This window comes from Bos grunniens, chromosome 13 (genome assembly GCF_055505025.1).
Source record: "Bos grunniens cultivar Pamir isolate PY7600 chromosome 13, Bosgru_T2T1.0, whole genome shotgun sequence".
Taxonomy (NCBI): Eukaryota; Metazoa; Chordata; class Mammalia; order Artiodactyla; family Bovidae; genus Bos; species Bos grunniens.
The window spans coordinates 31,245,624-31,264,907 of NC_141177.1; the positions used below are offsets into that span (position 1 = coordinate 31,245,624).

General features: G+C 38.2%; 1 protein-coding gene across 28 annotated transcripts in view; it reads left to right on the forward strand.

Moving 5' to 3' along the window:
* Positions 1-19,284, forward strand: part of PTPRA (protein tyrosine phosphatase receptor type A) — a 169,397-nt gene that overhangs the window by 21,450 nt on the left and 128,663 nt on the right. For 5 of the 28 annotated variants that reach the window (XM_086333167.1, XM_086333183.1, XM_086333169.1 and 2 more), the window contains exon 2: positions 14,919-15,016. The exons of 22 other annotated variants lie outside the window; for them this stretch is intronic. The gene's annotated coding sequence lies outside the window, so the exon portion shown is untranslated. Of the gene's footprint in view, positions 1-14,918; positions 15,017-19,284 lie in introns of those variants that run through there. One more of the 28 variants, XM_086333184.1, reaches the window with a different exon arrangement.

The following is a 19,284-nucleotide window of genomic DNA, read 5'->3' on the forward strand; positions in this document are numbered from 1 at the left end:
AATTAGAAAATTGAAACAGAAAACTTAAGTCCCTGTAATGACTTGAAAATCCAGGTGGTTTTTAAGATGTCTTTTTCTTCTCTTCTCTTTCTATCTCCCTTATCTTTGGCACTAAATTAGGGGATACAAACTCAAATATGTCTTTGGAAGCCAGGCAGCTTATGTGAACGAGAAAGATAGATCTGTTGGGTCTCATGTTACACTGGAGTTTCTCCATGGTCTATCTAAAGAAGTTCATATTTAACATTTTTATTATACACTGTGCTGCCATTTTGAAACTTCAGTGTAATTGCTAAAGACTGTACCTATATGATTTAGTTTATCTTTATGAAACTAAACTCATTAAATAAGTAAAAACTTAAGTAGCCATACTACTACTTGGTCTTCTAGACCCAGCTAAAATATTACCTACTTAGTGAAGTCTCCTGAATTCTCCTCGGAATTGTTCTTTCCTCCTTTTGGGGTTGGAATAACAAGTATTGATCTAAATGTATTTTAATTACTCACTTTCATGTCTTAATTTCCTGTTAGTTTATTGAAGACAATTATGTATTGAGGAACATCTTATTGATTCCATTAGGAGTTCAATACATTGGTGTTTATCATTGAGTAAAGTGCTAGGATATAGTAAACAGACATGTTTATCCATGAACAGATACTGATTAAAACCAAAATGTGGGAGCCTATAACATTTCCTTCTCTTTTGATGATTTGAAGGGCTGTGTGGCTACACTAATTTCAGCTTTGTTTCTTGGAAATTACCAGGAATGTTAGTCATGATTGATATGTGTTGCTCTTTTTGGTGCAGTCAGATCTGTGTACGGATGGTGACTAAACTTAATTCCAAATAATCAATGGTTCAGCCTCCTGAGAAAAAAATCCCTACAAGGGGAACTTCCTGTTCTAATTTCATACAGTTAAGACTCATAAATCACCTGATAATTGTGGAAAATATAAAGAAATTTGAGTGGACCTTGGATAAAGAAAGAGTTTGGAATAAACAGACCTCAGTCCTATTTCTGGCAGTACTAATTAACATTGTGACTTCAGTCAGGTCTTTCCTAGTCACAGTTTCTTCCTCTGTAAAGTGATAAGGGACTTGATGGTTTCAAATCTTTCCCTAAAATTATTTAGTCTGAAACACTCTAATTTCCAAAATATTTGGACCAGTGAAGGAAATACTGTTCATTCAAAGAAGAATTTGAAGGAATTTACTGAAGTTCGTATAATACCCATTGTGTATGTGTTTCTGGAGAGGTTGTGTTTAGGAGCTCTCTAGAAAGACAAAAAACTAGTCAATAATAATCATTACTGAGGAGTGGGGAACTGGATTATTGGTGGGAAGGATACATTCTATTTAGCATATTTTCTTTGGTATTCTTTGACTTTATAGTGTGTGGTTCGTTATCTACCCAATAAGGACTATCCAATATAGTGTGTGGTTCATTATCTACCCAATAATGGGAATGATGGTGCAGTTCATTAGATCCTGTGCATTTATTTAAAGAAGACTATATATTGAGCTCTCATGTTTTAGTAGCCAAAGATTCCAAGATATTGACTTGACTTAGAAGATATGAACTATCATCAGCAGTGAAAAACAGCCTTTCCTGGCACTATGGTTTGAGGCATTTTCCTCTTAAAAGGGGTATTGTGTGATACGGTGAATGTTTTCAGTAGTACCTCTACAGTCATACTGTAGTGCAGTTTCTCAAATGGAAGGCCTTGGATATATTTTGGAGAGGAGTTTCTCTGAGTAGACTCTAACAGTTTTAGAAGTTTCAATAATCTGAGCGTTAAGTATGTAGATTGCTGACTTTGTAACTGATTATTGCCACACACTTTCAGCTCCCATGTTTGTGTGTGTTTAGGATCAAGCTACATCTTTATTTGTAAGTAAGTAGTTTGTGGGACCAAGGGAAGGCCAAGTAGTGCTGGGCACAGTGGGCAACTTGCTTGTAGTTGTTTGAATGGGAAAGTGGTGGGAGAATTGGTGTTATATGACATATGTGTTTAGGCTTGCCAAGCTTAAACAAACACACAAAAACTTGTAGTAGGTCATACAGTAGCTATGTTATGAGTGGTGACTTAATTTCAGCATTGAATTTATTATTATCTATTAATATTGTTAATTTGAATCTTGTTGGTTTTATATTTTTATATTTATAAATTTGGTTTTATAGCTGTGTAATAGCACAGTGTTACATTTATATTTAATCATTAATAAAACTTTTAATTAGCAGTGAAGGTGTGTTAAAAATTTTGCTTCATTTAAAAGGTAGTCCATATCTCAAATTTGAGAACTCCTGCCATAGTGACTTTTTAAAAAATTATTTATTTTTGCGTATGCTAGGTCTTTGTTGCTACTTGGTCTTTTCTCGGTTACAACAGGCAAGGGCTACTCTATAGTTGCAGTGCTTGGGCTTCTCATTTTGGTGGCTACTTTTGTTATGGGGCATGGGCTCTAAGGTGTGTGGGCTTCAGTAGTTGTGGCACGTGGGCTCAGCACTTGTGGCTCCCGGGCTCTGGAGCACAGGATCCACAGTTGTGGCTCCTCAACATGTAGGATCTTCTCAGATCAGGGATCGAACCTATGTCTCCTGCATTGGGAAGTGGATTCCTTAGCACTGAGCCACCAGGGAAGCTCTGCAGTAGTGATTTTGCCATGACCTTATTACAGGTTTGCTTATTCTCAACGGAGTCCACAGATGCCCAAATAAGAGGCAGTTTTCTAAATGTCATTTCTCATAATTGAATTTTGTTGATTAGAAAAAGACTTTGAAATCATGAGTACAGTTGCTGATTAATGACAAATCCAACTTACTTTGAAAATAAAGAAGTCTGAAGATAATGGTAGTTTTCATAGATGGTGACTCCATCTATTTACATGAAACAACCATAGGAAAGGCTGAGATGGTTATCAGAAAAGTGTTCACCTGCTCTAATCCACAAATGAATGGATACACAGGTTCCAACCCTCCCAATTGAAGAGAGCATGACTTGAATGAGTTTAGTCTGAAAAAAATGTCAAAGTTGATGTACCTGGCTATTCATTTTAGCTATAGAAAGGTATCAGTAATTACCTAATTTCAGGTAGCATAATTTTCTCGTGAATCCTCTAATAAGGACGACTCTTTTGGACAAGGTTTCTCTAGAAACAGAATTGGGCTTACCTGGTAGCTTAGCTGGTTAAGAATCCACCTGCAATGCAGGAGACCCGGGTTTGATTGCTGGGTGGGGAAAATCCCCTGGAGAAGGGATAGGCTACCCACTCCAGTATTCTTGGGCTTCACTGAAAGATTGAAGGCAGGAGAGTAATCCAAAGGCATTTGTCTTCAGACCGTGTCGTCATCAGAAAATTAAAAATTTCCAGATCTTACCTTGCAAGGATCATGGGCAGACATACTTCAGCCTTGACAACGGGAACACCAAATTCTCTGACCTGATCCAGCTTGTTGACTTTTAGCAGCTGAAAAAAGGGTCCTACCTTGCAGACTGAAGCACCACTGCATCCGAGTGGCCTTATGACCTCAGATCTACCCTGGCTGCAGGCCGGTGGACGCTGACACTGGGCTGTGAAGAGGCCTATGCATCGCTTAGAACACACATCTGTCTTCACCTCCGGGCTCGAAGCAAGATGGTGCGTTCTGCGCTGGCCACAATCGGCTAGTCTGTTGGACTTGATGGTGATTGATTGGCTGCTGCAGATTCAGCAGGGCCGCGCCTCTCTCGCTGGCCTCATCGGGAGGGCAGGAGAGAGCAAATTCAAGAATAAACTGGAATGATGGTCTTGGCTGGGCCACAGAGGAATGCAGGCCAGAGAGAAGTGATTGGAAGTGAACTCTTGCCCTGGAATAATCTTGACAATTAAAACTGATGTGTTTAAAAAAAAAAGATTGAAGGCAGGAAGAGAAGGGGATGACAGAGGTTGAGATGGTTGTATGGCATCACCGACTCAATGGACATGAGTTTGAGCAAGCTCTCGGATATGGTGAAGGACAGGGAAACCTGGTGTGCTGCAGTTCATGGGGTCACAAGGAGTCAGACAGAACTGAGTGACTGAACAAGAAACAGAATTGTTCTGTTCTTTAGAATTGTTGGCTGTTGGGAGCTTCACAGGTGATCCAATGCAGGGGGACCAGGTTTGATTTCTAATCAGGGAACTATTAGTAGACCCCACATGCTGAAACTAAGACCCAGTGCAGCCAAATATAAATAAAAATAAATATTAAAATATTGTTGGATTTTATTAAAATTAAATATTAAAAAATTGTTGGATGCTCTAAATGGTTTTGATTTTAAAGTTGATCTGGATCCAATTTTTTTGTTAGTTGCTTAAAAGAATCACTTTTCTGTTAAGGTAATTGTTCTTGACATCAAAACAGTATTTATCAGCACAGAAGAGATGACTGCATTTTCTGTCTTTTACATTTCAAATAATTCTAAAAGAATTTTAAAAGAGGAATGCAGGATTTTATATGGTATGCCATGTTATCTGATCTGGCATTAGTTTTTTGAATCTTGCCCTGTGCTTTTAGGGCAGTTTGGCTGTGGACACTGTTTGTCAGATTAAGGAACTTCCCTTTTTTTCCTTGTTGTAAAGTGGATGTTGAATTGTATATCATGCTTTTTCTGCATCTCTTAATGTTCATATGATATTTCTTTAAATTGTCAATATAATGAATTACATTAATCAACTCTTCATGAGAAAATATTGTTTTATTTTTTTGTTTTAGACTCATGTAATTTTTATTATAAATATACATAACAAAATATACCATTTTTATTACAGTTTGGTGTACATTCATATTGATTGTTGTGATAGCACCACCACCATCCATTTCTAGGACTTTTTCATCATTCCCAACTAGAACTCTGTATTCTTTTACCAGTATGTTCCAATTCTCCCTCCCTCTAGCCCTTGGCACCTACCTTTCATTAATTAAAAAGGGAGTTTTTAAATGAAACACAATTTGATCATGGTGTCTACAGTAGTATCTTTTTATCTTACACATTGATGGCATCAGATTACTAGTATTTTGGTTGGAATTTTTTCAATAACAGTTAAGGCTATTTTCTAATTTCCATTGTGGTTTTCTTCTTTGATTCATGGGTTATTTATAAGTGTGTCTTTTAATTTTCAGCTGTGAGGTTTTTTAATATGGATTAATAGATTTAACTGCATTGTGGTTAAAGGATTGACCTGTATGATTTTAGTCCTTTAATATTTGTTTGCTGTTTGGCTGAGTGTGTTCTCCACATTATTAATGTTAAATTATTAACATTGTACTATAATTGCCTTATCTTTGTCACTATATCCTTCTAGCTATACAAGTTTTCTGAATCATTTAAGAAATAAGTTGCAGACAAAAGGCTCTGTAACTTTTAAATCTGTATATATATTCTAAAAACAAGGATACTCTTCTGTTTAATCATAGCACACTCATTAAAATCAGGAAATAAATATTGATACAGTACTGTTTAATTCACAGATACCTCTCAAATTTCACTGATTTTCCAATTATGTTTTTTACAGCAAAAACAAAAAAAAAAGCTAAAAGATTAACCAAAAACCCAACTCTCCCCTCCAAAAGGGCTTCTCAGGTGGTAAAGAATCCACCTGCCAAGCAAAAGACCTGGGTTTGATCCCTGGGTTTTGAAGATCCCCTGCAGGAGGAAATGGCATCCCACTCCAGTATTCTTGCCTAGGTGATCCCATGGACAGAGGAGCCGGCAAGCTACAGTCTGCGTTCTCTGGGTTGCAGAGAATTGGACACGACTTAGAGAATAAACAGCAACAGCAACCCTTCTAGAAAGAAAACCAGGAAAACCTCTTCCTTTCCTCCTTTTATTTCCAGTTCAGAAACCATCTAGGAACATGTCTTGCATTTAGTTATCATGTCTCTTCAGTTACAGTTAGTTCAAAAATATTTTACCTTTTCTAGTAAGTAAATAATATCCATTTTTGTGAAATGATAACTTTGAGGCTGTATGAATAGTTCATTTCTCATCCACTTTTTACCTACTATGTTTTAGCACCCATTCATTGATGATCTGTGCCTAAGTCAGTTATTAATATAGTGTTACCAAATGATAAAATTTATAAAATTTCATCACTCCTTTTGAGTTCATTTGGCATTTCACTGTAAGAAAAAGCTTTCTCTACCCCTTTTTCTTTTTATTGATGTATTTACCCTGCTGCCTGGCATGGGAGATCTTAGTTTCCTGACCAGGGATGGAACCCATGCCCCCTGCAATGGAGTCTTGACCACTGGACCACCAGGGAAGTTTCTTTTTTCTCTTTTAAAATCATTTAGGAGCTTCCCTGGTGGCTCAGTGGTAAAGAATCTGCCTGCCAGTGCCAGAGATCATGGATTCCATCTCTGATCTGGGAAGATCCCATGTGCTGCAGAGCAGTTAGGTTCATGCACCACAACTCTTGAGCCTGCGCTCTAGAGCCTGCATGCTGCAACTGCTGAAGCAAAGAAGCCTCCACAATGAGAAGCTCTCACACTGCAACTAGAGATTAGCCCCTACTCTCCACAAGAGAAAAGTCCAAGCTAGTAACACTTCGGTACAGCCAGAAAAGAAATTTATTTTAAAAATCATTTAAACGTATCAACATGAACTCCTGGATTCCTATGTTATTCATTTACCATTTATTTGATGCTCATATTGTGCTAGATTTGGCCATAGACACCCTTTCAGGCTGGCTCCTGTGGTCTTTTTTCATGTCCCCATCCTTCTTTGATCACTTACTTTTCTTTTTACACAGTAAGATTTTCCATGCTCATCTTGTACTTTCACTGCCCCAGTCCGAAATCAACAATGTCTATCAGGGAGCTCTGGTTCCTTTTATTAGGGGATGTATTTAGGAAATAAGATCTGAATACCAGATGTGTTCTTTGCTTCTGAGATGTCATTGCTCCTAGGCTCTGTTAGAGGTTAGAGATAGGATAGTGTTTTTAAATGTACCTAGGATTTAATTTATAAGTATGACTGAGTGATGGCATGAAGAGGTCAGTGCCATTGAAGGAAGTTCATTGCTCATAGTTCCCCAGAGGGAGCAGGCACCAAGCTGTTATGCAGGGTTACATGGGAAAAGCACTAAAGTCAGTCAGGAGGCAGAGGAGTGAGGGGAAAATATGGATAAGTGCCTTTATCATAGTCCATATGCATGAATTTCTGTTACCATGGTTTAGATGACACCAGTCCCCAAGTAACAGTTAATGTAACTAAATATAACTTGTGATCAGAAATAACTTCTCCAAAAGAATTAAAATTTACTTTGACTCTGTAATAGCTGTGATTACTATCTCCCCTGAACAATATTCAGTTGAAGGTAGCATGTTTTTGTTTTTTTTTTTAAAGGAAAATTGCAGTCTCTGCATTGCTCTCAGCTGAACTTTACACAGCTCTGCATTTCCCTCTGTCAGTTCCTCTTGGAATGGTGGGTGGGTAGAAAAGAGAGGATATGTACAAAAATGTATTTTTAGTTCTTTTGAACAGAGGGGTTGCTCCAGCCATTGCTATTGATGACAGGAAGTATATTTATAGCTCCAGGGAAATAGGGTCCTGGTTTTAAGAAAACCTGTGAGGCTGTACTTAATATATTTCACTGAAGCTCATTTGCACTTCATAGGAAGTGAAGTTGAGATGAATGGACTTGCAGCATATGTTACGAAGCATAGTTATTTTCATAAATATATTCAGTCTTTTCCTGAATGGGAAAAGACTGGGAAAAAAAATGGGAAAAAAAACTTCCATTTTGAAATTTCACAATTTGTGACACCTAAAACAAAGGACTCTTCTAGAGTATATGGATGTGTGTGGAGAGTTCAGATGATAGTATGCAGTTGTGCACTTGAGGGTTACCAAATATTGTTCCCAGTTAGATATCATTTATGAAGTTCTTACTAGTGGAGCTTCTATTGTGATCTTTTTTTAAAGACTGAAACCAAAATAATTGTTCATGGGTCATAAGATAACCTCTGTAAAATCAGTTTGGAGTTTTCCACTAACATCATATAATTTTCTCACAGATTTGATTGGGATAGAACTTTTGCCATTGATCATCATGCGCAGTGAACACATTAAACACAAGTTAAATTATTCTGAAGCCTTTTCGCTCTTTTTTTCCACTCCTTTTCTTAATTGAGGGAAGCAAAGAGTTGGTTTCCAAGGATACATCTTCTCTCTTACACTGGTCTCAGATTGATGTAGTCGTGGAAACCAAGCAGTAAACTCATTCTTGGCAGCTGCCACCATTGGTCTGATCCTTTCTTTTAAAAGCATGAGATTCTTTAATAATTCATTTTGGGAAGATTGGGGCCAAATGATTCCAGGTCATCCCAGAGGGGGGTTGGGAATGTTGTCAAATAGATGCAATTCAGTTAAGTACTAACTACCCACTCCAGTATTGTTGGGCTTCCCTTGTGGCTCAGCTGGTAAAGAATCTGCCTGCAATTCTGGAGACCTGGGTTCGATCCCAGGTCGGTTTGGGAGGATCCCCTGGAGAAAGGAAAGGCTACCCACTCCAGTATTCTGGCCTGGAGAATTCTATGGACCATATAGTCCATGAGGTTGCAGGCAGTCGAACACAACTGAGCGACTTTCACTTTAAGTATTAACAAGTTGCTAAACAAAACTACAGTGATAATGAGAGATTTGTATGCCTAATTTAAGCAGAACTATAAAGTATAGAATTATTAATATTTAGTCCTTTTAAAAATTATTTTTATTTGTTTATTTTTGTCTGTGCTATGTATTTTTGCTACTCTGGCTTTTCTCTCGTTACAGCGAGCAGGGGCTACTCTCTAGTTGTGGTGCCTGGACTTCTCATTGCCATGGCTTCTCTTGCAGAGCACGGGCTCTAGAGTGGGCTTCAGTAGTTGTGGCAGGTGGGCTCAGTAGTTGCAACTCTCCGACTGTAAAGCACAGATTCGATAGTTGTGGCCCATGGACTCTGCAGTATGTGGGATCTTCCTGGACCACATACAGACAGGATCAAACCCCTGTCTCCTGCATTGGCAGGTGGATTTTTTACCACTAAGCCACCAGGGAAGCTGTGGTTAGTCCTTTTAAAGAATAGTTTAAAACATTCCTAAGTATAATTTGAGGATTTTATTTTTTGCTTTTAGCTTTATGAATTTAAAATGTGAAGAGTTGTAGATATGCTGAACATTTTTTTTTTTAGTGCAATGGAGGTTTTCAACTTAGGGCTTTCCTTGGTGGATCCGAGATGCAGGTTTGATCCCTGGGTCAGGAAGATACCCTGGAGAAGAAAATAGCAACTCATTCCAGTATTCTTGCCTGAAAAATCCCATGGACAGAGGAGCCTGGCAGCTCGTCCAAAGGGTCACAAAGTCGGACACAACGGAGCACACACAAGATTTTCAACTTACCCACTAAATGCTATTTACTCATGAAATAAAAATATGAAATAATGTATTCTTTAAAATATTTTGTGGATTATGAAGCCATCTGCTAAATTGATTAATCTCTCTGCCTCAGTTTCCCCTCTGCAAAATGGGACATCATAATATCCACTTCACGACTGAAGTGACTTAGCAGCAGCAGTAGCAGAGTTGTGGTGGGGAGTAAATGAGCTAAATTATGTAGCATACCTAACTTATCAGAAGTATGAAACTAATATTGGCCATTCAATTTATACATAAAGAATAGAATTATTGATGAGGTTGTAAAAGCTGAAAAATAACTAAATTCAAAGATGATTTGTACTGAGTTCATTTATGAAAGACCCCAAAAGGAAGGATGATGCCTTTTGACATATGTACTGCTTTTTAAGTTAACTAGGTGATAGAGGATATAGGAATCTCCTCCCTATCCCTATGATTTAGCAGAGTAAATCATCTGCTTTTTTCTTCCTTTTAAACATTTAGTAAGATATTTGTCAGTCTGGGAAACAGTAATTGTTTGATTGATTGCTACATACTAGGTAGGTGCTAAGATTTCAAAGGTGAATGAGACAACATTCTGTTTGGAGGGGTGTGAATGGAGAAGGGTGAAGAAGTGAGAATGACCTATTCTTATAAAACTTAATTCTTTATAAACTGTGTTAAAGAGCTTCCCTGGTGGTTTAGTGGTAAAGAATCTGCCTGCCAGTATAGGAGACAAAGTTCCAGCCCTGACCCAGGAGGATCCCACATGCTGAGGAGCATCTAAGCCCTTGCAGTACAACTACTCAGCCTGTACTCTAGAGCTTGGGAGCCGTAGCTACTGAGCCTGCATGCTGCAGCTACTGAAGCCCACTCTAGAGCCAATGCTCTGCTCTAGAGGCCACTACAAGGAGAAGCCTGCACACTGTAACTAGAGTAGCCTCTGCTCGTCACAACTAGAGAAAAGCCTGCACAGCAATGAAGACCTAGCACAGTCAAAAATAAAATTATTTTTAAAAATTGTGTTAAATGCTGCTGCTGCTGCTGCTAAGTTGCTTCAGTCGTGTCCAACTCTGTGCGACCCCAGAGATGGCAGCCCACCAGGCTCCCCCGTCCCTGGGATTCTCCAGGCAAGAACACTTGAGCGGTTGCCATTTCCTTCTCCAACGCATGAAAGTGAAAAGTCAAAGTGAAGTCGCTCAGTCGTGTCCGACTCTTAGCGACCCCGTGGACTACAGCCCACCAGGCTCCTCCATCCATGGGGTTATCCAGGCAAGAATACTGGAGTGGGGTGCTACACTAGTAGAATTTTAAATTAAAAAAATTATGTGATACGGGAGAGTACAAATTAACTTAATAAAAAATATGTAAAATTAATGTGAAAAAATGAAAACTTTTTAAAAGAATATAAAGGATTTTTTAAGAGATAAATACATTCAATAAGCAGTGGGGTGAGCCTTTTCTAGAGCTTAAAAAATTGCACGCATGGTTCATTTGGAAGGATGAATTCAGTAGTTGAAAAAACTTTGAAAAAGAACAATAGTTGGAAGACCGTAGAAGTGGGGAGGGTATATGACATTTGACCCTCCAGATAGTAACATATCAGAAGGTTAAAGGTATTTAGGGAGCATGGCATTTGTGTTAAAATAGACAAAACAAGTGTTTAGAGCAGAACAGTAAGTTCAGAAACAGACCTGGGTATGTTGGGAATTTAGAATGTGATAAAAATAACATTTAAAAATCAACGAGATGCCACAAATTGGGAGCCCACACGCTGTAACTGCTGGGCCTATGCTCTGCAACAACAGAATCCCGTGCACTGCAGTTGGAGAAAAGCCTGCATGCTGCATCACAGAGCCCGTACACTACAGTGAAGATCCAGTGCAGCCACAATAATAAATAATAAATAAATAAAAATTTTAAAAAATCTGGATGAGAAGGATGGAGTATTCAATGAGTGGTCCTGCAATAGTAGGCTGTTTTGGAGGAAAATATATAAAGATTGCTAATTTAGACTATGCTCAAATAATCATGAGATTATAGAGTATGCATCAGTTCAGTTCAGTTGCTCAGTTGTATCCAACTCTTTGCGACCCCATGAGCTGCAGCACGCCAGGCCTCCCTGTCCAACACCGACTCCTGGAGCCTACTCAAACTCATATCCATTGAGTCGGTGATGCCATCCAACCATCTCATCCTCTGTCATCCCCTTCTCCTGCCCTCAGTCTTTCCCAGTATCAGGGTCTTTTCAAATGAGTCAGCTCTTCGCATCAGGTGGCCAAGGTATTGGAGTTTCAGCTTCAACATCAGACCTTCCAATGAACACCCAGGACTGATCTCCTTTTGGATGGACTGGTTGGATCTCTTTGCAGTCCAAAGGACTCTCAAGAGTCCTCCAACACCACAGTTCAAAAGCATCAATTCTTCTGCGCTCGGCTTTCTTTATAGTCCCAACTCTCGCATCCATACGTGACTACTGGAAAAACCATAGGCTTGACTAGATGGACCTTTGTTGGCAAAGTAATGTCTCTGTTTTTTAATATGCTAAATCAGTATGCATAATACTGAATTAACTAGACTTTTTTTTTTTTTTTTCTTGACTGTGCCACGCAGCATGCAGAATCTTAGTTCCTCAACCACGTTAGGACTTGTGCCCCCTATAGTGGACCACCAAGGAATTCCCAGTTACACTTTTCATTCTTTAGAATATACTGAGTGATTCTTAAAATAATCCAAACACTCATGGCTGATAGACTACTCTCTAGTATACCTTGCCTTCTGCAATCAGTAGTTGAATTTATACTTTCAGGGATCAGTGTGTTCTAAACCTGCCAGTTATGCTTATTGTAACCTAATTAAATATTATATAAACCAATGAAATATATAAAAAGTTGTTTTTAAGAAAGTTAAGTTGAAGATCCTGAAAGAATTGGATACATACGAGTCCCTTCCTCCCTTTTTCTTACCAGTCCCCCACTTTCTTACTAGTTTTGGGCACTTAATCCTTTAAAAGATTAAGGGAAAGAACCATAAAAGTCTTACTAATCCTTCTGTGCTCAATTGTTTCACAGATGTCTAAGTTATTGAAATTAAAATCATAGATATGTATTAGGGACATGATGATCTATGCAGGAAAGAAGATGTGAAGCATTAATTAGCATATCTGTACTTAAAGAAAATGCTGTGTATGAAAGTAAATGGGTTTAAGTAAAAAATATTTAAGTTACATATATATATATATTTATTTTGATTACCTGGTTTACTGTGTTTTTTCATGTAACCAACCAGGCCTGGGTCCTGTTTGTGTTGGATAAAAGTTTTTACCTGTCCCTGGAAGAAATAGACGTAGTGCTTTTATATGCTTAGGCTAAAGAAAACCTTTCTGCCTTGATGTCTATGAGGACTGTTGTCTTCATAGACATTAGACAATTTCTGTGGTCATCAGACAATTTCTATGAAGAGCCAGAGAGTAAACATTCTAGATTTTGCAGTCCAAAAAGCAAAATTGAGGCTCTTATGTGGGTACTTTATAACCAGAGAGAAAATACGTTTCCACAAATTTATTACTGATGAAATTCAAATATAGTAGTAGTAATAATAATTACTGTTACTACTGAGTACACTTTTTGTAATATATGTACGCTAATGAGAAAAATGGTGATACATTTTCTTAATTGGGGTTCAGAGTTAGTGTTTCCTGTCATCAGAATTGATTGCAAATGTTCATCTCTTATTGCTGATCTATAATGAGATTTTACAAATTTCGTCTTTGGAAATATCTTCACACAGATATATAGCCAATTGAAATCAGCCCACAAGCGTATGGTTTTAATTGAGCATATTAATCCATTGGGAAACATTTGTAGAATTATATTGTAGTTTTCTCTTAGTATTTGCCTTTTAGTGTATCATTGCATTGTAGATTAATTACTTCCAATTGAAGGTTAGATGTGAGTGCCATAATTGCACTGTTAAATAGATTTTGAGACATGGAAATATTCTTTGCACTTGCCTTAAAGTCTTAAAAATGCTTCCAAAATTATAATTTAATCTAAAATATGTATTCACTGCAAATTTATTGAGAATTGAGATCTCACTTTTTGTTTTAACTTTTTGACAGCACTGGAAGTATATAAAACAGCTTGACATTACTTAACGATTTGAATAATAGTTTTTGTCTAAATGAATTAACTACAGTTTAGATTTCATATGTAAGTCCAGTTCTGCCCTATAATGTTAGGTTGATTTTATTAAATATTATAAAACCTGCAACAGAAGCTAAGTTTCAAAGCCATCAGTGATAATAGTGACTGAAAAGGTCTTAGTGTTCTGAAACTGGAATCTCAGCCCCGAGCTTTAAAAAAATTTTATCACAGTAAAACTTTACAGTTGCTAAGCCATAACTACATGAGCAGGCAAGACAGGTTATGCTACTTCTGTTGCTGACTGTGATTTAGCCCATGATAGCGAATTAGGTTCACCATTGACACTATTGGTTCCTTCAGTAACATGCTGCTGCTGCTGCAAAGTCACTTTCAGTCGTGTCCGACTCTGCACGACCCCATAGACGGCAGCCCACCAGGCTCCCCCGTCCCTGGGATTCTCCAGGCAAGAACACTGGAGTGGGTTGCCATTTCCTTCTCTAATGCATGCAAGTGAAAAGTGAAAGTGAAGTCGCTCAGTCGTGTCCGACTCTTAGCGACCCCGTGGACTGCAGCCCACCAGGCTCCTCCATCCATGGGATTTTCCAGGCAAGAGTACTGGAGTGGGGTGCCATTGCCTTCTCCGAGTAACATGATAAATTTAGGTATTTTCCAGAGTACCTGCTGATGAAAAATAATAAACAACCACCTTATATCTTCACAAGCTTTCTAAGTTATACAACTAAGCCTTTTTCTACTCCATATATATTTTTACAAACATCATCAGTTATAACTCATCTTTCTATTTCAGCTTGTTCCAAATTAGTATTTTCTTAGTTTCTCACCACACAGACTATTAACAGAAGCTAATTCTTCAAATACTTTAAACTTGGCATTAATTCCTTGAGTAAACAACAGCAACTGAGCTGTATTAGTAACATCTAACTCATCAACGGACAGGATAATTTACTTGAAATCATTTGCCTTAAAAAAAGATGACAAATTTTATTCCCATTGTCTTCAACCTTTGAAGCAGCTGGTTTTGCTGAAAGGCTAATAATAATCTCAAGCTTAGTTTCTCTGAATACATTTCTTGAGCTCCGGCAGTCAAGCATTATTTTATTTTGCTTTTATTTTTGGTCATGCCAGTTGGCTTGCAGAACCTTAGTTTCCCCACCAGGAATCAAACCAGGACCCCAGCAGTGGAAGCACAGAATCCTAACCACCAGACCACCAGGGAACTCCTAGGTGCTTTTTACTCACTCAAAATTAGCAAATTACTTTCCTTGCTTGGCTAACTAATGAGCTTCTTGGAAATTTACTTTTGTTGCAGCGTAATTTTTTTTTTTTATATACTCCTTCCCTTTCTTTCTTCCAGAAATTCTGCTGTGATGAGATATTCTACTTCAGATTTTCTACTTTTTTTGACCGTTGCTTTCCTGTTAATTGGGAATATTGAGATGACTACTTAGTCTGGTAATGTTTATATATATTGACTTCTTCTACCACAAGCTGTAGTGTCATTGCATAATAAACAATGTTTTCTTATCTGACTTGATAGCAAAATAATCCACACTGTCCACTGCACATTGAAAAGAGTCAACTTTTCTCTTTTCTCGTTTTAACTTGACAGCTATGTACTGGTAATTAAAAAAAGAAAAAAAAAAAACTATCACAGTATGCCAATATGGGTGTGTGACACTCAAAATGCTGTTGACTTGTAACTTGGTCACTGTGATTTGTGGTACACTGAACAGCAGTGTGAAGCTCTGAGCACCACATATACAAGGAACTACTTGATTCTGCTGTTGTAATGATGAAGCTAGCCATACATAGCCAACATGTAAATGAATGAGTACAACTGCATTTGATATTATTTGTGGACACTGGAGTTTGAATTTCATATAATTTTCATATCATGAAATAGTACTCTATTTTTTTAAACATTAAAAAATGTAAAAATGTTTATTAACTTGCAGATCTTATCAGATAGTTCACTCATCTTTATTTAAGGTAAAGCATTACACATGGCCAAAATCAAGAAGGAAAAGGTTGCATAAAATGTGACTGCTTGAAAAGATAATATAAGCAAAACTAGATGATGAACTGCAAATTTTTGCAACAGTGTGTCAGGAAAGGGTTAATAATATCATCCTAGTATGAAAGAGCAGCTACAGAAAAGAAACAGACCAATACTCTATTAGAAAAATGGGCAAAGGTGGTTTACCAAATAAATACAAATGTCAGTAACTGTGTGAACTATTGATCCAATACTGAACCAGTATTGGAAGGCAAATGAAAACATGGCAGGCTTTCACTTTTCACTTAATACAACTTGAATATTGCTTGAGACTTTTACAGGAAGCAAATACTACTACATTTTTCAATGTTTAAAAACCAGCAAGCCAATAAACAAAAGTTTTCTTATAATTTTTGAATTGCTGCTTGTTTTTCTGGTCTCTAAGTTTTCTTAACATGACCAACGATAATGTTTACTAACAGTTACCAACCGCTTCCTGGGTTGCCAGGCATAGCACCAAACACTTCACATATCAACTCTGTAATCTTTGATTCACCTCATGCAGGATAGATACTGTTAAGAGCATGGGAAAGAGGAGCCAGGGAAGGTTAAATAATTTGTTCAGAGCCACATAGGGAGTGAGGGAGGCAGGGCTGTGAGCCCAACAAATCTGCCTACAGAGATACCTTCTTTACCACCAAGCCATGCTGATGGTGTCACTTGACTCTGCTGATAAGAAATCTCCGCATTTGTAAACAACTGCATAGTATGTGGTAATAATTCTTTTCTGTTTTCTCCGTAGTGATTATCGTGCTCTGAAATTAACTTGTCCGTCTACTACTTGTTTATTTGTTCATCACTTGAGTCTCATTTACCACACTATTAAAACAGAAGTTGCTTGTGATAGGTGCTGGTGAAACATCCATGATTAAGGCCCTATAGTAAAAGAATATTTATACCTGTATCTGACACACAGTAGGAACTCCAGAAATATTTGTCTAACAAGTTAAAGTTAAGGACAAATTGTGGCAACTGAAACTTTCCTTATATCCCCTTCTGTCCCTCAGAAAGTATTAACAAGGATTACAAGTGAAAGCATATTTAACATCAGTTAATATTAAGGTATCGCCTGGACCATAGCCTTGTCTCACTCAGTGAAACTATGAGCCATGCCGTGTAGGGCCACCCAAGACGAACGGGTCATGGTGGAGAGTTCTGACAAAATGTGGTCCACTGGAGAAAGGAATGGCAAACCACTTCAGTATTCCTGCCTTGAGAACCCCATGAACAATATGAAAAGACAAAAAGATAGGACACTGAAAGATGAACTCCCCAGGTCAGTAGGTGCTACTGGAGATCAGTGGAGAAATAACTCCAGAAATAATGAAGAGACAGAGCCATAGCAAAAACAACACCCAGTTGTGAATGTGACTGGTGATGGAAGCAAGATCTGATGCTGTAAAGAGCAATATTGCATAGGAACCTGGAATGTTAGGTCCATGAATCAAGGCAAATTGCAATTGATCAAACAGGAGATGGCAAGAGTGAACGTCAACATTTTAGGAATCAGCGAACTAAAATGGACTGGAATGGGTGAATTTAACACAGATAACCATTATATCTACTACTGTGGGCAAGAATCCCTTAGAAGAAATCGAATAGCCATCACAGTCAACAAAAGAGTCCGAAATGCAGTACTTGGATGCAGTCTCAAAAACGACAGAATGACCTCTGTTCGTTTCCAAGGAAAACCATTCACTATCACGGTAATCCAAGTCTATGCCCTGACCAGTAATGCTGAAGAAGCTGAAGTTGAACTGTTCTCTGAAGACCTACAAGACCTTCTAGAATTAACATCCAAAAAAGATGTCCTTTTCCTTATAGAGGACTGGAATCCAAAAGTAGGAAGTGAAGAAACACCTGGAGTAACAGGCAAATTTGGCCTTGGAGTAAAGGGCAAAGGCTAATAGAGTTTTGCCAAGAGAACACACTGGTCATAGCAAACACCCTCTTCCAATAACACAAGAGAAGACTCTACACATGGACATCACCAGATGGTCAACACTGAAATCAAATTGATTATATTCTTTGCGCCAAAGATGGAGAAGCTATGTATAGTCAGCAAAAACAAGACCGGGAGCTGACTGTGGTTCAGATCATGAACTCCTTATTGCCAAATTCAGACTTAAATTGAAGAAAGTAGGGAAAACCACCAGACCATTCAGGTATGACCTAAATCAAATCCCTTATGATTATACAGTGGAAGTGAGAAATAGATTTAAGGGACTAGATCTGATAGACAAAGTGCCTGATGAACTATGGACTGAGGTTCGTGACATTGTATAGGAGACAGGGAGCACGACCATCCCCAAGGGAAAAAAAAAAATGCAAAAAGGCAAAGTGGCTGTGTGAGGAGGCCTTACAAATAGCTGTGAAAAGAAGCAAAAAGCAAAGCAGAAAAGGAAAGATATACCCATTTGAATGCAGAGTTCCAAAGAATAGCAAGGAGAGATAAGAAAGCTTCCTCAGTGATCACTGCAAAGAAATAGAGGAAAACAATAGAATGGGAAAGACTAGAGATGTCTTCAAGAAAATTAAAGATACCAAAGGAACATTTATTGCACAGTTGGACTCAGTAAAGGACAGAAATTGTAGGGACCTGACAGAAGCAGAAGAAATTAAGAAGAGGTGGCAAGAATGCACAGAAGAACTGTACAAAAAAGATCTTCACGACCAAGATAATCACGATGGTGTGATCACTCACCTAGAGCCAGACATCCTGGAATGTGAAGTCAAGTGGGCCTTAGGAAGCATGACTACAAACAAAGCTAGTGGAGGTGATGGAATTCCAGTTGAGCTATTTCAAATCCTGAAAGATGATGCTGTGAAAGTGCTGCACTCAGTATGCCAGCAAATTTGGAAAACTCAGCAATGGCCACAGGACTGGAAAAGGTCAGTTTTCATTCCGATCCCAAAGAAAGGCAATGCTAAAGAATGCTCAAACTACCACACAGTTGCACTCATCTCACATGCTAGGAAAGTAATGCTCAAAATTCTCCAAGCCATGTTTCAGCAGTACGTGAACTGTGAACTTCCAGATGTTCAAGCTGGTTTTAGAAAAGGCGGAGGAACCAGAGATCAAATTGCCAACATCCGCCGGGTTATGGAAAAAGCAAGAGAGTTCCAGAAAAACATCTATTTCTGCTTTATTGACTATGCCAAAGCCTTTGACTGTGTGGATCACAATAAACTGTGGAAAATTCTGAAAGAGATGAGAATAGAATACCAGATCACCTGACCTGCCTCCTGAGAAATCTGCAGGTCAGGAAGCAACAGTTAGAACTGCACATGGAACAACAGACTGGTTCCAAATAGGAAAAGGAGTACGTCAAGGCTGTGTATTGTCACCCTGCTTATTTAACTTATATGCAGAGTACATCATGAGAAACGCTGGGCTGGAAGAAGCACAAGCTGGAATCAAGATTGCCGGGAGAAATATCAGATATGCAGATGATACCACCCTTATGGCAGAAAGTGAAGAGGAACTAAAAAGCCTCTTAAAAGTGAAAGAGGAGAGTGAAAAAGTTGGCTTAAAGCTCAATATTCAGAAAATGAAGATCATGGCATATGGTCCCATGACTTCATGGCAAATAGATGGGGAAACAGTGTCAGACTTTATTTTTTTGGGCTCCAGAATCACTGCAGATGGTGACTGCAGCCATGA